General features: G+C 50.5%; 1 protein-coding gene and 1 non-coding gene across 2 annotated transcripts in view; one reads left to right on the plus strand and one right to left on the minus strand.

Moving 5' to 3' along the window:
* Positions 1-21,612, minus strand: part of SMYD3 (SET and MYND domain containing 3) — a 696,975-nt gene that overhangs the window by 107,461 nt on the left and 567,902 nt on the right. The window lies entirely within an intron of this gene.
* LOC144244582 (U6 spliceosomal RNA) lies at positions 850-956 on the plus strand. The gene has a single exon (XR_013338985.1). It is a non-coding gene; the product is annotated as a U6 spliceosomal RNA (small nuclear RNA).

A 21,612-nucleotide genomic window follows, 5' to 3' on the forward strand; every position in this document is an offset into this window, starting at 1 on the left:
GGGAAGAGGGGCAAGAGAAAGAATTACTTGTTTGGAGACCCATTGATACTTTAATCAAAAATGTAGTTATCAACCAAAATGGGTCTAGGAAAGAGCAAGATGAATACAAGTACACCCATGTGAATGAATTATGACTTCTGCAAAAACGAAAAGAAAGGGAAAAAAGATAACCAGCATTTTAAAAAGTAATTCAAAACAAAATAAAAGTGTGGGTTACCACTTATTAAATGTTTGTCCTCTGGGTTAGTAAGCAAGTCCTTTGCTTTTCCTGTATGTCCACATTTTCAGAGCTCAGTAGCCACATGTGGCTGTGGCCACCATACTGGCAGCACAGATACAGAAAAGTTCCATCATCACAGAAAGTTCTGTTGGACAGAGTGGCTCTAAAGAGGCTCATCAAAGCGTAAGAAACTCATCAGACACCATTCAAAACCAGGTGTTCAACAGTCATTAAACTCTCAGTGGGTGTCAGGGAGAAGACCCATTTTAGGAAGTTATACCAAATCATGGCCAAATCACGCAAAAGTGAGGGAGGGCAGACTTTTTCAAACAATGGAGATCTCCCTGGAAACTTTTGCATGCCTCCTAGAGGAGGTTTATACAATGACCCTTGTGAGATCCACTACCAGGTTACTGGCAGGAAGCTACACATCACACAGGTGTGCCAGGGCAGAGAACAACTGAGGGCCACGGGGGGCCACAGAAAAGACAGCCCACCAACAGGGCGAGGCAGCAGGTGCATGGGTGAGGAAACGTGAGCCTTGTGTCTGTCGGAGGGGTTCCTGGGTCTCTGTGCACACATATCGTGCACATGAATAATAATACTGGGTGGTTTTCAAAAGGACTCCAGTGCTGTCTTTGGCAGCACATATACTAAAATTGGAACAAGACAGAGAAAATTCACATGGCCCCTGGGCACGGATGTCATGCAAATTTGTGAAGTGTTCTGTATTTTTTTTATTTAGACTCAGGTCATGATCTCCTGGTTCATGGGTTCAAGCCCCGCATCAGGCTCCGTGCTGGCAGCATGGAGCCTGCTTGGGATTCTTTCTTTTTGCCCCTCCCCACACTTCTCTCTCTCTCTCTCAAAATAAATAAACTTAAAAAAAAGAAAATCATAAGTGGACACTACTTTCTTGGGCATTTCTCTTTTTTACATTTTTTAGAAGTTTTTAACATTTATTTATTTTTGAGAGACAGAGTGTGAGTGGGAGAGGGGCAGAGATAGAGGGAGACACAGAATCTGAAGCAGGCTCCAGGCTCTGAGCTGTCAGCACAGAGCCTGATGCGGGGCTCGAACTCACGAACTGAGATCATGACCTGAGTCGAAGTCAGATGCTTAACCCAGACACCCCGTATCTTTCCCATTTTAGAGTTAAATATAGGTCTTCTTCTTTGATGCCACCTCTCCCAAATACCTAGCACAGAGCATGGTATGTAACAAATGCCCAGTTAAATGTCTGTATGTAGGACGATCTGGAAGAAGAAGTCACATTTTTTTGGTAATGACCTGGATGTCTCTCGTATGTATTTCAATCACTCCTCACAAAATCCTCATGGGGCTCAACACCGATAATCTCCAAATGAGGCGCAAGATAGCCCTAATGCTTAATTAACTGCTACAAATGTCCTTCTGTCCCTAAGTGCCAGAGGTGAGATTCAAATCCATCTCTATCTGGCTTCAGAGTGCAAGCTCTCTGCATTACCTTCATGTTTCATTTGAATTTGTTCTTCTCCAAGGCTCACATAAAAGATGAAACAGGTCTGTGCAGTGGCCAACTTCAAAATTATCTGCAACCCACGGTTCCTGTGATCTTCCTAATAGCAACACTTGGAAAAGGGCAATAAATCCACCAACTTGGATCTCATAGTGGATCTTGTGCTCTTCCACCAAACAGGGTAGGACCATGGCCCTCATGACCTCAGGGTAAGACAGTAATCTCAGATAGGAATTGTACTCACAACTAACCCCCCTCGATAATCTGACTAGCTGTTCTTTGGGGAGAGCCTAAGACTTCATTGCCTACCAGAGAGGAGAAGGCAAGCTTTGAATTTGCTTCCAAACATTCAGAAATCACTCCTGAGAGCACTCTACATTGGAGTGAGACAAACTACATTCACTAATAGCTAGCCATCAGCTCCCTGGAATGTTCCACCATGATGAGAGTGTGTACTCACTACACGCTCAGGTTCCCGACTCCCCTGGCTCCCACTCACCTTCTCGTTCTGTTCTGTGACTTCTCCTGTGACTGTCCCCACAATGGGGTCCGTCTCCCCTCTGCCCACGCCAAGGAGGGGCACATTTAATAACGTGTGTATGTATGCATGTACATACATATTCATATATAAAGAGGAAATATATGTACATAGAAACTACTTAGGGAAGCATAATTTACATCTTTTTTTCCAGTTTGCAAATATAAGAGTAAATAAGCATGTTCTTTTCCATAGCCCCTGAGGTATCAAACCAGTAAATTTATATCCTTATTTCACTATTTCTTATGTGAACACACCAAAGATACTTGCTATCATTCAAGATAGAATTATTTAGGGGAAAAAATCCTTTTTGAATTTCAGCTTTACTATGTAAACAGGGCTTGAATGGGTGAGTCCTGAAATTTGTTTCTAGTAGGTGGAAACATTCATTTTATGCATATATATATATATATATGATTTTTTTCTTCTTTTAAATCAAATGTGCCATTGTTGAGTTTCCTACAAATGATAAGAATAATTCAGACTACAGGCAGAAGGACTTCTGAGCAAGTTCACTCTGCTGGGAGATGATGAAGATAATTTAGGACACGTCGGTTCCAGAACCAGTAATAGCACCTCTGTCCTGACTGGCTGGACATCCCTAGGCAAGCCTTCTTTCCTGGCCCTCAGCTCCCTCACCCGGAAAACAGGAAGGTGGCCTGGGCGCCCACCACCATTCCTTCCACCTGACTGCTCTAGAGTCTGAAGTAACACAGAGCCCAGTCAGCTCTACCTCTGGACTGCTCTCTTGCACAGTTCCAGAAAAGTCCTTAAAGTGTTTGGCTTTACTTGAACCAGTAAAAACATGGCGATAGTTCCTTCAAGGCAGAACGAGGGCGGCTGCTCCCAGGATGTGGTAAGAATGAGTCTCCTGAGTCTCTCCCTTCTTTGACCTCTCAAGCTACTCTACTCATCACCCCCATTTCCCTGCCAGGGGCCAGGTGCAAACTACTCCCCACAATTCAAGAGTCCGTTCTTCTTGATTCTTGGTTCCTTCTTACTCACCCCTGTTCCTTCCTCTCACAGCCCCACCCCCAATCTGACGCGCCCCGGGCTCTATCTTCGGGCTCTATCTTCCTGCTCGATCAACTGCAATCCTTCCCTCTGGACTCTGGCAGGACCTAGACTGAAGTTCCTGCTCTGCCCCCTGGGTCACCACTTCCATTCACTTCTTTGGTTTTCTTCCCGTTCGTACCTTTAGAACCGGCCCCCAATGTCCTCCATCAGGAAATCTTGTCTACTTCTGCCCTCTGGACTAGCCCAGCCCCCCAGAGCCCCTACAGCTACACAGTCACACTGCGCACCTCTCTCAGCGCCAAGCTGTCATACATGCTCGGCCCTACTGTGTCCCCGACAAGCCTCAGAATCGCATCCCAGCTATCTGGGGGCGGGCTGTGCTGATTACTAGCTTCTACCTCAAACATCATTCTGAGCCTCCTGATGCTCACTTGGCCCAGAGGCCCCTGCCTCCGCCTGACCCCAAATGGATCAGTGAGGCCATTTCAGTTCCCCCAGACACAGCTGCTCAATCAATACCCAAGCGTCATTCCCTTTGCCGTGGAAAAAAATAGGTGCCAGATGAGATGAGATCATCTTACCACTACATTAAAGGGGGCAACTCAACCCAATTACATTCAATCGGCCAAGTGCTTCCTTTGGGTTTCAGAGTAGAAAGCATACCTGCTAGGCACCAATGGGGGATTAGAAATTCGAGTTTCTTCAACAGGATAAGGTTGGAACCCAGCAAGGCTGTCTGTCCTGAGGACAGACCATGGGCTCTATCAGGCTCAACCGTCAGATGCAGCCATGCAGATCTACTCTGTGTCTGAAACACTTAAACAGATGTGTTCGCTCGGCTCATGAGCGCTGGATGATGGAACTCTTGCACGGGGCTCATTTCAGATGGTTCCCATTAAAAGGAAAAGGAGAGAGGCAATCTGCTTTCCAGTACTTCCTGTTATCCAATCCTCCTGCAAAGCCTAATTAGATTGGATCGAAGGAAGAGGAGTATAGGATGGGAAATAAAATTACTGAATACTTACAAACTTTTCCAGAAATTCAATAATTATAGCGCCTCAAAAGAAGGAGAGGTTTCTTTTTTGTGTGCTTTGTTTTTAAAGCAAAAGGAGGTTCAAATATAGGGTCTGCACTTAGGGGAGAGATGAAAATGTCTTGAAATTCAAAGTCACGAAGGGAACAAAGTTCAGTCTCAAGAGCCTTGACTGAGGCCCCCTGGTTCGTCGATAATGTACTGGGACTAATAGATTAATATACAGCATCATTCAAAACCTTTATGATTCACAGGAAACATCTCTGCTGGAACCAATTTCTACCTCCTTTGGCAAAAACAACTGAAAGCAATTCAGATTTAACTTGAGGGGGGAAATGGCTCGTTCATAAAGTGGAAAAAGAGTGGTTGAAAATAGAACGTTCATTCTCCTATCAACCGCCAACCAGTCAATGGGAATTATGGATTCGGGAAGAACGTAAAGGAAGGAATGTTCTCCGCCCAAAGCACGTTCAACTTGCAGTGTGTTCAAATCAGCAATTAACAAGCGACTGTACAGAACAGTTAGAATGCGGTAAGAGGATGATCCAATGGATGTAAGGTCCTCAAATGTAGATCTGAGTCCCTGCTCCACAGGTGTGTGTGACCCTGGCAGGACAGTTGTCCTTCCTGAAGCTAATCTTCAGTGTGGTAATTCTCTAGTAGCTGTCCCTTCTAAGCCTGTCTTTTGCACCCTCCAGAATCACCAAGGTCATGAATGGCACCGTGGTCTGTTTCTTCAGTTCCCATCCTAGCAGAGGGGTCCCTGGGGGTCTGACCACGTCTGCCCCATTTAGCAGGAGGGAGAAAAGCGGTCTTGTCCCACCAGAGGATGTGTGATCGAGCACCGACTATGCCATGCCCCACGCCTCTCACCTCTCACTCCCTCTCCCTGGGAGGTTCTTGCTCAACTGAGTCAACAAGCTTCTCCCAACTACCAAGAACTACACTGCACGGCCGCTGACCTCCAGAGTCACAATCCGTCGTGCTCTTTCGTGCATCGGGAATAACGGATGCAGGTGAAAAGGTCCTCTAGAGGCTGTTAACAGAACCCAGGTGAAATGACACAGCCTTGAAAAGGTTATTTTTTACATCTGCTTCATAAAATGGCAAGGTCTCGGTGCCGGCGAGTGACTTGCACAAGTAGAATGCCGCAGGCCTCTAAGCCCTGTGTCCTCACCAGAACCCACAGCTCCAGCCTCCTGCCCCTCGCACCCTCTACCCCCCTCCCTCTCTGGAGCTGGCTGAGCCCGGAGCAAGTGTCCTGCTGCCGGGGTGGCACACCATCTCCAACCAGCCAGACCCGCCACTGCCCAGGATCCAGCCCAGCAGTGTTTGGGCAACGAGGGGCACTAAGCCCAGGCCAAATAAATGGCGCTGTTGAGGAGGGCTTGTAATATGCTCCAGTGGCAGCGTTCCATTAAACTGTCACCTGGTTTTCTGTTCTCATTGTTGCCGTCAGCGTTGGCCAATGCCCATTTCACCGATTTCTCAGACAGAAACGATGCGACTGGGGCTCCTGGGTGGCTCGGTTGGTTGCACATCCAACTCTTGATTTCAGCCTAGGTCAGGATCCCGGGGTTGTGGGATCAAGCCCTACCTCCAGCTGTGTGCTGAGCATGGAGCCTGCTTGGAATTCTTTCTCTCTCTCTCTCTCTCTCTCCAACCCCCCCTCCTTCCCTCCCTCTCCCTCTGCCCCCCCCTGCACTCTGTCTCTCTAAAATAAAAGAGAGAGAGAGAGAGAAATGGGACTCTACTGCAACCACACATTTCCACAAGACCACACATGGGAACCAGTCAAGGCTAAGTTTCCAGGCACACAAGGGGGATGTCCCCTCACCGCTTCTGGGAAAGGGACAGCAGCCCCGTGCGTGTGATGGGAGAACATCTAGAGCCATGAGAGGCCGTCTCCGGCTGCCATCTCCACAGCTTACGGCCTCCGTCCTGGGCACGCTTGTCCCCAGGACTAAACCCCGGTCCCTGACAAACCAGCTCACTGCTTACAAAAGCAGGTCACTTTAGAGGAAAGAAAAGGCACCTGTCATGCACACACTTGGGGCAGTCTGAGAGCCTCCCTGGGTCTGTGACACCCACCGAAAAGCTTCCTCGGGTGCACCATTTGGTGGAAAACGAGCACAACTGGCAGACACAGAAACACGGTTGGACATGACACGTGGACATTTAGGGAGGAGCCCCTTCCCTGCGCTCTCCTCCCAATTGGAAGGATGTGTCCCGAGAATGTACGTCAGGGACTACTAACGTGAGGCGGAGGGCTACTGGCTCAGCTTGCAAACGCACATTCCAGCAAATTCTTCTCACATATGTACAGAGATGATCAACTGCGTGGCTGTGCAGCTGTAAACTCGCGAACTCCTTGAGGGCTCCTGCCAGCCTTGTGGGGACACCCCACGGTGGGAGGGCTGGTACTGGGAAAAGATGCAGCGATTTTATAGGAACAACCATTCTAATCGCAGCAGTCATTAAGATCAAGTATACCCCCAAGTTTCAGGGCGGGTTTTGCTTTAACGGAAACCCAAACCATAGCCCTCGGCTCCCCCGGGCTCCCCCGGGCACCTCCAGGCTTCCCCAGTCTCCTCGGTCCGCCGCACCGCCGCCTTGCAGTTCCGTCTTTGGGAACAGTGGCAAACGCTAGCCACAGCAGCAGGGCACAATGTCACCAGGTATAAGGGACAATGTGCTGACAGCGAGGGTGAGGGTGCCCTAGACAGGGGTCTCCAGGAACACCTGAAACAGGAGGGACAGCAGCAGGATGTGGGCTCGGCGCCCCTGGGGCACGCGAGTGCGTGACAGGCAGCCCGGGAGAGTGGAAACAGGGAGGCTGGAGGCCCGGCTCCGCGTTGCCAGGGCCGCTGGGGGACCCGAGGCCAGCACTGCCTCCTGGCTCAGCCTCCCCAGGTGAGCACCTGCCGGTGGTTACCATGGAGACGGAAACTAATCATTCCGCTCCACCAGTCAAATGCGCACGCAGAGCGTGCTGTGCGTGAGGAGAGACCTGAAATTAGGACGAGGAGAGACTGAGGAATTGGTGGTTGGGCAACAAATTGCAAACACCTTCCTTCTCTAGATGTTTCCTTCGTTCTGTTTTAGGTTGAGTCTTCTCACGTGTGAAATGCACCAGTCGGAGCCCAGAGAGTATGCAGAGGACGGAGCAAAGACAGCCCTAACCCAGCGGTGCTCCCTGCCACCCCGAGGATTTGACAATGATTATTTAGTTCACACGTTCCCTCCAACACCTGCATTTGTAACGATTATAGCGGGCGACACTCCAGACTCACGCGACAACATGGTACTCGCTTATCCGCTAAAGCAAACACATCAGGTTATTGAATCTGCGTTCCCAAACCAACAGGACGGGTTAGTTGGGATCCACGCTAACGATTTCAGACGACGAGTCCTGGACAGAGGTCTGCACATGCTTTTTTAGGAGGTTAGCATAAGGGCGACCAAAGGAAAGTATTTAATGTGACACAGAATCTGTCCCGTAACATCGGTTAATGCGATTTCTGACAGCTTCCCCTACCTTGTCAGAGCTGGCCTGCACAAATTCATCAGTTCTTACTATCCCCTCTTAAGGCAGCAATGAAATCCTCAGACCGTGCACCAAACAAGCAAAACGTTCACAAGGAGTATGTTCCAGTTGGAGGGGAAGAATTCGTCCCAGAAAGGAAGGAGCCCAGAACGGCACTGGTCTCTCGGCAGAAAACAGCCAGTGTGCCCCCCTTGCCTCAGACACTGTCGTCCCTGGATTATGTGGAAACTCGGGGGTGGGTCATTCCCGAGGGCAGTCGCTCATGGGCTGAGGGCCCAGCAGAGAAAGCACTCTTTCTAAGGTCTGCGTGGAGGGTTGGGGGGGTTGAGGGGTAGGGAAAGGAAGTGACCGGATTTCATGGTTCAGCTCTTTTTCTGCCCCACTCCAGACCCAGCAGAGACCCTGCACAAAGCCACCAGGGCTCAGATGCTCTTCCTGGCGATGCTGCATCCTATGGAAACGGAGTGCTGGCGGAATGCACTGGGAGCCTTCCCCCTGGCGCCCCACCAACAGAAGACAGCACATGTCTGCATTTTATATTCCAGTAAATTCCAATCTGGCCCTTGGCCAGGGGACCTCTTTATAATGTCAGAGATAAAAGCACTGGCCATGTCTGGCACCCTGCCCTCACCTCCATTCTCTCGTAACCAGCTCTCAAACCAGGCATGCTTTACTGTTAACTGTTAAGGGCCTTTCACACAAAGGTCTGCTGGAGCTCCATAAACATCACCAGATGATGATCAGAGGTGTCCCGACTGCACAGGAAGAGAAAGGGGCACAGAGAGTGGCCAGTGATTGCACAGAGGGCATGTTGGGAAATGTGAGGGGAGCTGGCAATATATGCCTGAGTCCTCGGAATACCCCTGCCCCCCTCAGGGGCTGAGTCACAGGCAGCATTCATCACGGCAGGCTGGCAACGGCAAATGTCAGGTGTGCCCCAAACGGGACAGGCATAGATAAAACCTGTGTACTGATGTACGACAAGGCCCTTATCCAACTCTGGATGTCCAAAATGGCATTTCAGGTGTACAAGGTGGCAGGAGTCTCTCTTCTCGTGCCCCTTGCCCCAGGGAACGCCATGACACCAGCCACGGAGGGTCTGTAAGACCAGTTTCTTTTTGAGTCATACGTTGTGGGTCAAAAGGATATAGTCCAGCTGTTTTCCTTTGGCATTTCTGTTTTACAATCTGTTGAACTTTCTAGGCTAGGTGAGGGTAAGATTCTAATATTAATAAATGATTACCACCAATTAGAGGAGGCAAGGCTTTCTTTTCTTGAACGAAACAAATGTGAAAATCCCTCCTGTTCCACGTGAGAGTAGACAGAACTTCATTCAGAGAGTTTAACACAGGGGAAAGCCTGGTTTTTGTCACCCCTGGGAGCTGAGCTCTTCGGGACATGCCCTTTTCTATAGAAGGGCATGTTTATGGCACAGGGAACGGGGCGTGCAAAGCCAGAGGCCAACGGGCGGCTGGAGGAGACGGGGTGGGGCCAGGAGCACAGAGCACAGCAGACGCCGGGCTCTGGCAAGGAGGTGCGTTTGCTCTGCGACACAGGAAGGCAGGGGGGAAGGGTGCAGGTGCAGGCGTGTGTGGGGTGACGGGCAGGAAACCGCGGGACCTGATGGGTCAGTGTTTCCGTGCTTACTGAAATCAGGAGGCTGGAGCAGCAGTGGGACCGGGAACGCTGTGGAGGAGGAGAGGAAGGGGCCGCCTGAGGACACGCAGACAGCCTGGCAAGGTGGGGGCCCGGCCGAGGGTGCCACAGGGCCCACCTGCCAGGCCCTGAGTCTCGCGGCCCTGCTCCGCAGTACAAGCGCCAGGGCAGCAGGAGCGCACGGCTGCATTCATGCAAGGCTGGGGCCACGGGGCCAGCACGGCAGAGAAGAGGGAGGTGAAGCAAACATGAGGGTGGCCAGGGAAGTGGGGGAAGCCAGACAAAAGAGCGAATCGCCTTTCTTCTCTCCGATGAGGAAACCACTGTGCACTCGCCCAACCTCCAGGCAGACCGCCAGCGCTTACCCGCTTTGTGACGCATGTGACAGACTTTAGAGCTGCTTGCCCATCTCTCTGCTCCTGCTTCTAACACGTTTTTGCATTCGAAGTTTTGCATTTGTACCAAAGCAGTTGTAGTCTTGATGACGAGGGCACAGTCCTCATTAACCCATTTCGAGTTTGTACAAGGGCACCAGCCCACCTTCTAGAACAAACTTTGAGAATGCAGATGACAAACGGCTGTTAAGCTTTCCCAGTCAGAAGCAGCACCAAAGGACCAACCTCCCAGGGCTGGTATCAGGAAGGAACGAGATGGCGCCAGTGCATCACAGCTGTGCTAAACACATGAGCTGCACCATCCCAGGAGGCAAGCCCGAGGGCGGACGACCCCAGGACATCCACAGAAGAGAAGCAGCGATTTATGAGAACAGTGTGCACTTACCACCTGGGGCAACAGAGATACTCGAGTCTTAGTGTTTTCCCTTTCCTTTCTCCCAAAATTATTCCAAAATAAGACAGAGCTGAGCAAGGTATTTTAGCCAAGGTCACACAGTTTCATTCCAGAGGAAAACTGTATCCTATGGAGTCAAAGGACTTTTTGGGAAGACAGCCGTGAAAGCACCATCATTCCCTCTGAGGAGCTGGGAGGAAGTAGTGACAGCAGAGCCCCAAGTGGGAGCAAACGGAGCGGCGAGAGAACGGTGAAAACGGAGGTCTGTGTAACGGCAGCCTTTAGTCAGATAACCAAATGTCCATCTCTGGCCTGAGCGTACTGTGTCATACTAGAGACAGTGTGACATCGTTGAGAAAAATCTGGGCAACAGGCATTCCTTTCTTCGTAAGCAGATCAGGTGAACAGTACCAACATCCTATAGTGTTACTTCAACACGTATTTAACAAGGTCTTTCCTAATATTCCATGGGCGAGATGATGAAATCTAACATCCACTCTAAGGCGTGGTACCTACAACTGACAACGGTGTACTGCATTGTGTTCGCCAAGAGGACAGGTCTTAGAGGATCTTTCTGTGACAAGATTTAAGTGTTCTTGTCACCAAAAAATAAAACAATAAAGAGAGGAGAAGAAAACTTTCGGAAGTGACGGATGTATTTATGGCACAGAGCGTGGTGACAGTTTCCAGGGTGTGTACTTAGCTCCAAACTCCTCAAATTACATATATTAAACGCATACAGCTCTTGGGATGTCCATCGTACCTCAATCAAGTGGTTTAAAAAAAGACAATGCAATCTGGCTAGGATGGGAATGTGTGTGTAGACTCCTGGCTGGCTGAACTTCCTTCCAACCATGTCTGATGTCCACCCAGGACCAGGCTTGGGAGGAATCTGTTTCCTTATTTTGCAGGTGGGGCTGAGTTGCAGAGAGCCAGCTAGCTGCAGCTGAAGTAACAGCAATAGCATTTATGGAGGGTTCATTGTACTAACTACTGTAACTGCTTTATCTCACGTCATCATTTCAGTAAGAGAAAGTAAACCCCATTTCAGTTCCTCACATCTAGAGGCCAAGGCCGCAGCTGAGGACAGTGAAGGAGCATCCTCAAGTTCAAGGGGCGAGGAAGTGGGGGCGCTGGATTCCAGCCCCTGGTTGTGTGACCCGAAAGCCACCATGAACATTCAAGCTCTTGAAGGCTAGAGTAAGGAACCAATTTACTCATCACTGATCCACGGGCAGATGGAAGGCTCTGAGGTGAGTTACAAGAGACAGGGTTTAGTTCATGAGATGAATTAACTTTACAGTCGCAGCTGCCTGAGAGTGGGATGGCCTGACAGAGAGAGTGTACCGAGATCTCCGTTAAAATGTTCACACGGAGCAGGGACACCTGCTCGGCAGGGCCTGGAGAGGAGGTCCCCACTGTGGCTGGTGCGGCCCCCATGGGCCCCTATGAAACACACGGACATCCAACGGCATAATGGGAACAAGAAAACTCGCAAACCTAGGCACACCACCAAGCCCATGTTACTGAAGTCTTGTTGCGCAAGCGCTGGAGGTGTGTGCTTTCTGGGAAGAGACACAAATGTTAGGAGCACAAACTGTGCACGGGAGGGACCCTTCCAAGCTGATACCCAGGCTTTCCATGGGGGGATGTACTTATGGGTTTGTAAGTCTCGGAGTGGGGAGCTGGGGTAGGTCAAATTTAGAGCTGCCCACTGTTAGAGGAAAGGACAAAAATATTCCTTCCTGATGGCCTACTGTTAGCAGTACTACAACACTGCTTACTTGGCATACCCTACAGACCTTAACTCAATGCTAGGGAAGTAACAGTATTTACTGACTTATCCATTCACGCAACACAAATGTGTTAGGCATTGTAATCGTTATGGAAGCACCGCGTGGCCACTCAAGACACAGCAGAAAACAAGATGGATAAGGTCATTCTTACTTTCTCCACAGTAAGCCAGCAGGCAACTACAAGTAACGATACGCAATAACTGTTTGTGCTTTAATGGAGATAAGCAGGGAAGAGAAAACAGGGGTTGAGAGACACGCCTGATTTTCCCAGGCCGGTGAAGAATGGCTAAGGAGGGGTGAGAGGGCGGGGCCGGCCTACAGCTACAGGGAGACGATCGCAGGCAGAGGGAAGGCAAGTGCAAGCCTCGGGCAAGAAAGAGCTTGGCCTGTCGCAGCCTCGAGATGGAGCTGAGACTGGAAACAGGAGCAGGAACCAGCGCCTCCGGGTGTGAAGCTGGATCTCCGCCACCACGTGAGTGGGACGCTGCGGGAGAGGCCCCTCCTGGAAACATCCTTCTCGCTTCTGTGTAAAAACTAGATTCCAAGGTATCAGTGTAGAAACAGAAGTAGGACATGCTTGCAGGCAGGAGAAAATGGTGCTGAAGAAACATCTGTAGAATTATAGCTGTTACTAGAAAGAAAGACTGGTTTGCTGTCCATTAGGAAGTACTGAATTAACCTCCTTTGGGCTGGGGTGCTGGTGGGCAGACACTGGTCTAGTTTCTAACCCAGTCCTGCTGCCCCAACACCTGCTGAGCCTTCCCCAGGAGTTCGACAGCAAAGATCCCTGCACAGCTTCTGTATTCTGGACTCTGAATCATCAAACCTTGCTCTCGTCTGAAAGAGAGCCCATCTATAGCTTCACATTCCCACAACAAGCCAGAAAACAATGTATCATTCTGGATGAGGGTTCCAAACCTATTTTCAACCACAGATGGGGGGGGGGGGNTAAATAAATGTGCTCGGTGCCCTCGGGTCCCAGTTCTTATTCTGTCACACATCTGTTCGGCAATGGAACGAGGAAGTTAATTACTTTTCTATGACACGTATGTATTTTGTGAGACACCGCATTGCACCAGTTAATAATGATCTACCTTCTGTTGACACAAAATGTTTAAATTAATAAAAACCTAAATGATACATCTCATAGCAAAGCAAACTTAATTGAAAGGCTGGATGGCAGGAGTAGCAATTTTCCTGGGTAAAAATTATCGAGATGTGCTTATGGTAGCGTGAAAAGCTCAATCAGTAAAGGGACTCGTGTAGGCAAACCGCTCTCAAGAATACGTACTTCACAGAAAGGGCCGGCCGTGTGTCCCTGACTGCTGACGTCGCAGTGGTGTGACTGTCAGAGAAAGAAACGGGCGGGGAGGGCCAGTAATTGCCCATAACTGACAATATTAGTGATTTTACACTCAAACTCGTCCGTTCCATCCATCTTTAGGGTCTGAAATGACAAATGCAAAAAAAAGGGTAGAAACCAGCCCTTGAAGCTCTGCTGTTAATATTAAAAATCTGCCTGTTGTCCACTGACTGTACCCTTGGTAACTGGATCTTAAGCCAACAGCATTATGGAAACAGTCTGTTGTTCCCAAATGATACAGTAGTATTAGATTACCTCAGAAAACTCCAGATAGCCTCGGAAGCAGACTCCCAGCACTAGGGTGGAGGGGCACACGCTGCATAAACTTGATGGGGGAGTCTTGTGTAAACCTCGAAACTGTCCAAAGGGAAGTCTGAAACCCAAGACCCCGTGTGGTCATTCTGCTACTTTCCACTGATTCGGGGTAAAGAACAAACACAGTCTACCACCTTTCTTTCATTTTTAAACTACACCCCCCATCACTTCTCTCCACCACTTAATCTTGTTAAAAAACGGAACAGAATACACACTGAAACAAAACAAAATATTGGGGCTCAGGTCAGGAAGTGACTTTTATTTCTGGCACGACTTGTTTTTTTCTGGGGTGCGGATGCTCAAAGACCGGGGGAGGATATTATGTCTTCGTACAAGCCTCCATAGTGGCCATTCCACACCCTGGGCTGCCCTGTCCTTGTTACTTAAAGCAGGCTTTGTCCGTGGGGACCAAGAGACTATTGCGACGTGCAGCCGGGCCTGGTATGGTAAGTTTAGGCACAGACCTAAGAGGCCTAACCCTTTACTCATTATTTCCCTTTTTTGCGTTGCTCTTTGAGGGGTTCTGTTAGCAGGGTCTTCTTTTAGGTCTTTGAGTCAGAGCAAATGCTTACTGGCTGTGTGTCATGGGACTCGACAGATAAAAGGTGAAAATGGCCCAAACCCAGAGGGGGTGATTTTTTACAAAATCGAATTTGATAGGTAAAAATGTATAGTGGTAAAATACATGATTTTTTTAAAATTTGTTTTTTTAAACCTTTTTAAGTAACCTCTACACCCAATACGGGGCTCGAACTTACAACCCTGAGATCAAGAGTCACACGCTCCACTGACTGAGCCAGCCAGGTGTCCCAAAATGTGGGCTTTAAAGAAAAAAATCTCTAAACACCTAACTTATCCAGGGATTTATCCAAGTCAAAGGATTCCAGAACTTGAGGCCTGGGAAGCTTCTAGGGAACTTGAGAGATCAAACAAAAGGGAAAGACTGTTCTCAGAAGACCTATGCAGAGAAAGGTCCACCATGTCTTTAAAAAAAAAAAAGTTTCAGAAAATCATAAAGTTCAGAAGATCTAAAAACCTGTAGTTTAAGTGTATTTCCCCAAGCTCGGCAAAGACCAAACACAGTCTGGAAAGCTCCTATTCACTCGGTCCTTCCTTAGGAGCCTGCTGTGTACACACTAGAGATTTTCTGGTCCCCTTGCTTTTTTTTTTTTTAATATCTATTTTTGAGAGAGAGAGCACGAGTGGGGGAGGTTTAAAGAGAGGGGGGGCAGAGGATCTGTCAGCACGGAGCCTGATGCGAGGCTTGAACTCACGACGTAGCCGATGTTGGAGGCTCAATTGACTGAGCCACACAGGCGCCCCTTTCCTGGTCCCTTTTTAAGCTACGGGGCTGCTGGACAGAGTGAACTGACGCTTCAGAAAACAGCTCAGGAAGGACACTGTTCCGGGTCTTGTGCTGAGCCAAGAGGCAACCACAGGAAACCCAAGAGGTGAGTGCTCACGGTTTTTACAGTGATGTTAACGGACCTTATTCAGAGCATTAAGCAGCTGTAAAAAGTAGGCATTCACTGACAGGATGTCAAACGTGGGCCATTTTCCTCAGCTTCTGAGGCGGCGTTTGTTGATCCCACTGAGGAATTTCCCCACGCTGAATGCGGCCTCACTGCTTAGGGATAATTAACGTGTTTTTATTCCAGTTGTAGAAAACACAATTCATTAATTGGCTGCCGCTTTATGTGTTATTTTAAAAGGCACAGTGAAGAGAGAAGCCAGCCTGCAAGGGCACGGAGACAACGCCAGGCGGGCTGCGTTGTGAGGCCCGGCAAGCTGCCCCCGAGGCGAAGGCCGCGCACGCGTACGCGCAGCGGGCAGGACCCTGACGAAGGCGCAGGCCGCTGTGGTCCGGGCGCTCGGGCCTCGAGTTCTCCTCCGAGAGACAGAAAGGCATTACCGCCGCCTTAATCACTCCAGGATTCAGCTCATGTTTCGAAACAAGAGACAGAGGAGGACCAGGTCTCTCGCTACTTTTCTGAGCTCCCAGGGTCTGAAAATGCCTTGGCAGCAGAGGGCGAAAGAAAAGAAAGCAGGAGATACGCTGAGGTCCGCAAATGAGGCGACACCGGGAAGCACGTTCAGACGGGGAGCCGCCGCCCCTCCTCCGCACTCCGTCCTCGCACAACTGGTAAACATGCCGGATCTTCCACCGAAGCTCCCAGAAACAGCCTGTAAGCAGAGCGCCATACCGGGGGATATGACGTGGACCCAGTAACTTCGCCTTCTTTGTGGGGAAGGGGGGGAGGCCGGCGGGGCGCGCGGGGAAGGGGGAGGGGCTGCGTGGTGTGCAGGGGCGCGGGGAAGGGAGAGGGGCTGCGTGGCGCGCGGGGGCGCAGGGACGGGAGAGGGGCTGCGTGCCCTCTGAAAGCCCTTCTCCTGAGAGCCCCGCTAGGGTCCGGCCTGGCTTCAGAATTCCTGTTTCTCCTTCCTCGTGCAACAGTTTCTGGCTGTTTGTCGCTGCGTGTGCCCGGATGCGTTGCGGCTGTTACCCACAGGCAGCCCGCCCTCGCCCTTCCTGACCGGCTCCCCAGCCCCCTCCGCGGCGCAGACGCACACTCCGCCTGGCACACCGGCCCCTCCGCCGGACCACCGGCCTTGCCAGCTTGTATCCTTGCGGACACTGAACACGTGCAGTTCCCGGATCCGCTGTCCTCTCCGGACCTCGGGGACAGTTCGCGGCAGTGTCCCCAGCCCGGGACGCTCCCTCTGAAGGTACTGCACCGCAGACTCCTCCACAGCCATCGCTCGCTTCCCTGCGGTCCTCCCTGACCCACCGGGGGCTGTCTCCTCGCCCCCGCCCCGCCCCCACCGCACTTGGCTCAGGCTGGCGGTGCGGTGACCTGCACGCGGTCTGCGCCCTGTCTCCACACTAGATGGGAAGCCACGTGCGGGGCGGGTGCCCTGTTCCCATAGAGCCCCGCAGGTGGGATACCGGCAGCCACTCCTAAATACTCGAGGAGAGGAGGGGGCGCGGGGGAAAGGACGGAGAGAAGGAAGCACTCAAGCAGGCCTGCCGAGAGACGGGAGGCAGATGTAATCGTCGGTGGGTCAGAAGCCCAAAAATGGACCCCTGAGTCTTCCTAAGTTGTAAGCAGCAGCAGAAGCCTGATTTCCGGAGGGTTTATGCTCGGCCCGAGGACAGAACAGACTTGCTCCAAATCACAGCCTCATTGGGAATGTGGCTCCGGGACTAGCCTCCTCTTACAAGACCAACCCGGTCTCTCCCTCCCAGCTGGGTGGCCGAGGCTTTAGCGAACCTTCCTCCAGAGGCTCGGACAGACATTATCATCAGAATGTGCTAACTTATCGGGCGGCCACACCAATCTAAGAACAAACTGTTTCCTGATTTATTTCTGTAGTTCAGTTACCCAAAGGGCTTGAGAAATTGGATGAAGGTAACAGTTCAGGCCCTTTAAAATGAGGAGTAAACAGGGGTGCCTGGGGGCTCAGTCGCTTGACGTCGGACTTCAGCTCAGGTCATGGTCTCACAGTTCGTGGGTTCGAGCCCCGCGTCAGGCTCTGTGCTGACAGCTAGCTCAGAGCCTNATTTTTTTAAAAAAAAAACGAGTAATAAACAAATGGAAGTGCTCTTTCAAGAAAAACAGTCAAAAAGAGGGGAACTTCTAGATCAATTCATTCTCCTACCTTCCCCTTTGCCCCCACACCCAGGGGCAGTGCCCGCACTACCTCGTCAGGAGGGCACTGCCGCAGAGCTAGGAGACCCGGGTTATCAGGTCCAGACCCTCCAAGGTCGCTCAGTGAGAGCCACAGGTCCCTTCTCCTCTCCGTGAAACGAAGGTATTGATCAGGTGCCTCCTGTTTCTTCCCACTGTTCAAATTTAACTGATGGTTTCTGATACACCACTTGCCTCTGTGATACTGGTTTACGGGCTCAAGCAAAAAGCACGCTCTCTCCTTTCCGCCTGTTAGGATCTGCAGGTACGCCATCAACAACATGGAGGCAGAGCCCAATCTGACCGTCACATCTGCAGGCTTCGGGGAGAGAATGCGGAGGAATGCGTGTGCTCAATCTGCCCGTATCTACCTGGAGGCCAGCGGCCACTTTTCACGGCGGGGGAGTGAGTCAGCGGAACCATGTCTGGTAGCGCGTGGCCCCCAAACCACAGAGTGGCCCTGTATATTCTCTCGGGCTCACCAATGGCAGCGGGTCCCCACTTTCATGCCTCCAAGGAGGAGGAGACAGCGTCCCTGCAGACGACTGTCTATGACTAGGAAGTAGGGGCTCCAATAGTTACCATGACATTTGCTGCTTGGTTTGCCTCCTCTGGAAGTCTGTGTGGCAGAGCTGCAGGAGTGCAAAGTTTTAGGAAGTTAGGCACGTCATAGTTCAGGGGCTTCGGGCAGCAACCGTAGACCACAGGTGTCCGGCTTCAAGGTCACTGTTGAGCCCGGCAAATAGGTTAGGGAGGAAACGCATTTTTCAGGTAGAAGAAATAAAAGTTATTTTTGAATGGCAGCATATGCCCTCGATCTGTACACTAAGGAAGATAACTACAGAGATTAGAATTCTCCCCGTCCTCACTCCTGACTCCTGGGACATCCTTCCCGGGGTCATTGCAGGGCAGCCGCAGGCTTCAGGCAGAGCCCCGTGCTGTCTCTCCCCCTGCAGCTACTCACCTGGGCGCCCTGAAACCGCTGTGGTCTGTGGGAGGCCTGCTTTCCGGCTCAGGGTGAGGGAGTGTGGGTGGCCCTCCTGCACTGTGATGAGTAGGGAGTAAATGGCCAGGGCAGCCTTCTCCTGTCTCTGTCCCACAGTGTCCCGTTTCTTCGTTCCATGATGAGTGAGAGACTGCAAGTGTGGTCTCACTCAGAAAGGGACAGATCCTAAAAGAGGCATCACCTCCACTGGGGAGAGAACTGGGGGGGAGAGAGGGTCCCGGATGACTTCCACTTTGTCCAGGGACGGGGGAAGGAGGGATGGTCTGGCACGTGCCGCTCATTACTGCTGCCTTCTGACTCAGCCTGAGGCCCCCGACTGTACCTCCCCCCATGCCTCTAACCTGCAGCCGCCTCTCACCGTCAGTATGGGCGATGTCAGCAACGGCAGGTGTGAGCTAGCATGACCACGTGGCTGGACACAAATGGCGGTGACTTGCCCCTAAAGTCTGGCCAAAGGTTGGCTCACATCTCAGGAAGGAGAGCCCAGGCCAGGGAGAGGGCTATGCCAAGGACAACACAGGACAGAAGAGCACCCACCACCCAACATGGTGACCAAAGAAAGCGCTAGAAACAGAAATGGGGGAGGAAGCAGAGAGTACTAAAAGCTGGAGCAGGAAGACTTGAAAAGCTGCCAAGAAGATTATGTAGGAAGTTCAGGGACCCTGACCAGCAGATGATGGGACCTGAGGAGGCTATAACTGCTGAAACTCTGCACACAGACTAGGTCCTCAAAGCATTCAATAACAATAATGGCAGCCATCATGAAGCGTCTACCATCTCGCAACCTATACTTACCTTATCTAACTGAACCCCCAAAGCTTTTGCTAGATAATATTGTTCTCATTTTATAAAAGAGAAAACAAAGACAAACAAGGGGGAACTTGTCAATGTCAGATGGTGAGTGAGCGGCAGAACTGAGGACTATCGGACTTCAGAGCACATGCTCTTTCCATACAAGCTGCCCTGATTCCGCCCAGATTCAATTTCTTGGGCTAATTCACTGATGTTACAATACAAGCCTAAGGATTAGGGCGGAACTCTTCGTATAGCTAATTCTGTACACTCTCTATAATATCCTACCACCTTAAGTAAGATGTTGATTCAACAAATGGTCCTGTGAAAATGGGACATCCATATGCAAAAAACGAGCCTTGTACAAAAATTAACTCAAAATGGATTGAAGACCTAAGTGCAAAACCGAAAACTAGAAAATGTCTAATAGAAAACAGAGAAAAATCTTCTCTTAGATTAGGCAAAGATATTTTAGATATGGCATCAAAAGACTGATCCCTAAAAAATATACTGAAGAAGGGACTGCATCAAAATTTAAAACTTCCGCTGTTTAAAAGACTGTCAAGAGAACAAAAAAGCCAAACCACAGACAGAAAAAATAATTCACGAAGCATATAACATACCTGATTTTATAAAAAGAAAAAACTTGTGTACAGAATAAAGAACTCGAGACTTTAGAAAGATGATACAACTTAGACACAGCTAGATTACACACACATCCCACATCAGTGAGAACATGACCCAAAGACTAGAAGGAAAAGAGTAGGAAGGGCAGAGACATGGTTGGGAGCAAAACAGATGCACGAGACTTCTCAAGAGGGAGGGACCCGTGTTTTGCAGAGAGGGACGTCAGCAGACCCCCACACAAGGCACCCCAAGCACAGGGGACCCACGGGGGGGAGATGAATCCCCAAGACATTAGGCCTTGAAAACCAGAGAGGCCTAACTTACAGTCTTACAATCAGTGGAGCTTAACACCTGAAGCTTTAAAAAGCAGGGGGCGTGGCCCTGGGAGAGCTGGGACGCAACAGGAAACTGAGTCCCTGCCGCTAAGAGGCAGCATGACAAACAGCATAGAGGAGGAAGGTTTATTTACTAGCCTCAGAGCTTGTGCTGGAGGGGGCAGGGATCTTTGGAGACTGCGGAGGAAAGAGCTGGTGGGTGTATTTCCCTCCCCTGTCTCTCCCCCCTCCCCCATCCCCGGGGTCTAGGTACAGGGACACACGCAGAAGCCAGCACAGCACCACCACTGTCCACCCAGCTTGCTAACAGCACACCCTGCCCCTGTGTGCTTCTGCGGATCTGCCACCTCCAACTCAGTGGGGCTGAGCGGGAGTGTCCCCGGCTGCTGGAGGTCACTTCCCCCTCCCATACACCCCCATGGAGCCCATCCAAAGCAGTACCACAGGCGTGGCAGTGTGCACACAGCCCTGACATGGGCCAGCACCACTCCAAAGTGAGTCCTGCCCAGGGGAGAGGGGACGATACCCACACACACCAGTCCCCTTGCAATCCCCAAAGTGGGCTGGGGCCAGACATCTGGTCTGACTGTAGGTCCCGCCCACCAACTAAAGCTTCTCAGGGACAACACAGGGAAAGCGGCCTGCAGTCTGGTCCTACTGCATCTCTGGCAAACACCTGGTCTGACTTGACTCAGGCCCAAGGCGGCCCCATACTGGCCCACTAACAACACAGGGACAAAACCCTGCCCACAACAGGCAAAGAGAGCCACTGCAGGCAACGGGGCTGAAGGCAAAGGAGGCTCAGCCACAACAGGGCACACGCACCACACAGGAGACACCCCTGAAAAGCCAGGTTCTGGTGAACGGGGCACACTGCACTGCAAGGCACTACAGGACGTCTTCTTCATCCAGCCATTACTTTCGAGAGCAGTAGATGTATCTGGCTTTCCTAATACACAGAAACAGACACAGAGAGTTAGACAAAATGAGGAGACAAAGGAATATGCCCCAAGTGAAGGAATAGGACAAAATCACATCAAGGGATTTAAACCAAACAAAGATGAGTGATATAGCTGACAGAGAACTTAAAGTAATGGTCATAAAGGTACTCACTGGACTTGAGAAAAGAGTGGAGGATCTCAGTGAGACCTTCAACAAACAGAAAACATAAAAAAGAACCGAAGAGAGATGAAGAACTCAATAAATGAAATAAAAAAATACACTAGGGGGAATACATAGTAGATGAGAAGAAGCAGAAGAATGGATCAGCGACCTGCAGGACACAGTAATGCAAAGCAATCAAGCTGAATAGGAGAGAGAAAAAAACGATAAAAAATGAAAATAGATGAAGGAAACTAAGTGACACCACAAGCATAGTAAGAGTTGCATTA

The sequence above is a fragment of the Crocuta crocuta genome, unplaced genomic scaffold (genome assembly GCF_008692635.1).
Source record: "Crocuta crocuta isolate KB4526 unplaced genomic scaffold, BGI_CrCroc_1.0 scaffold322, whole genome shotgun sequence".
Classification (NCBI taxonomy): domain Eukaryota; kingdom Metazoa; phylum Chordata; class Mammalia; order Carnivora; family Hyaenidae; genus Crocuta; species Crocuta crocuta.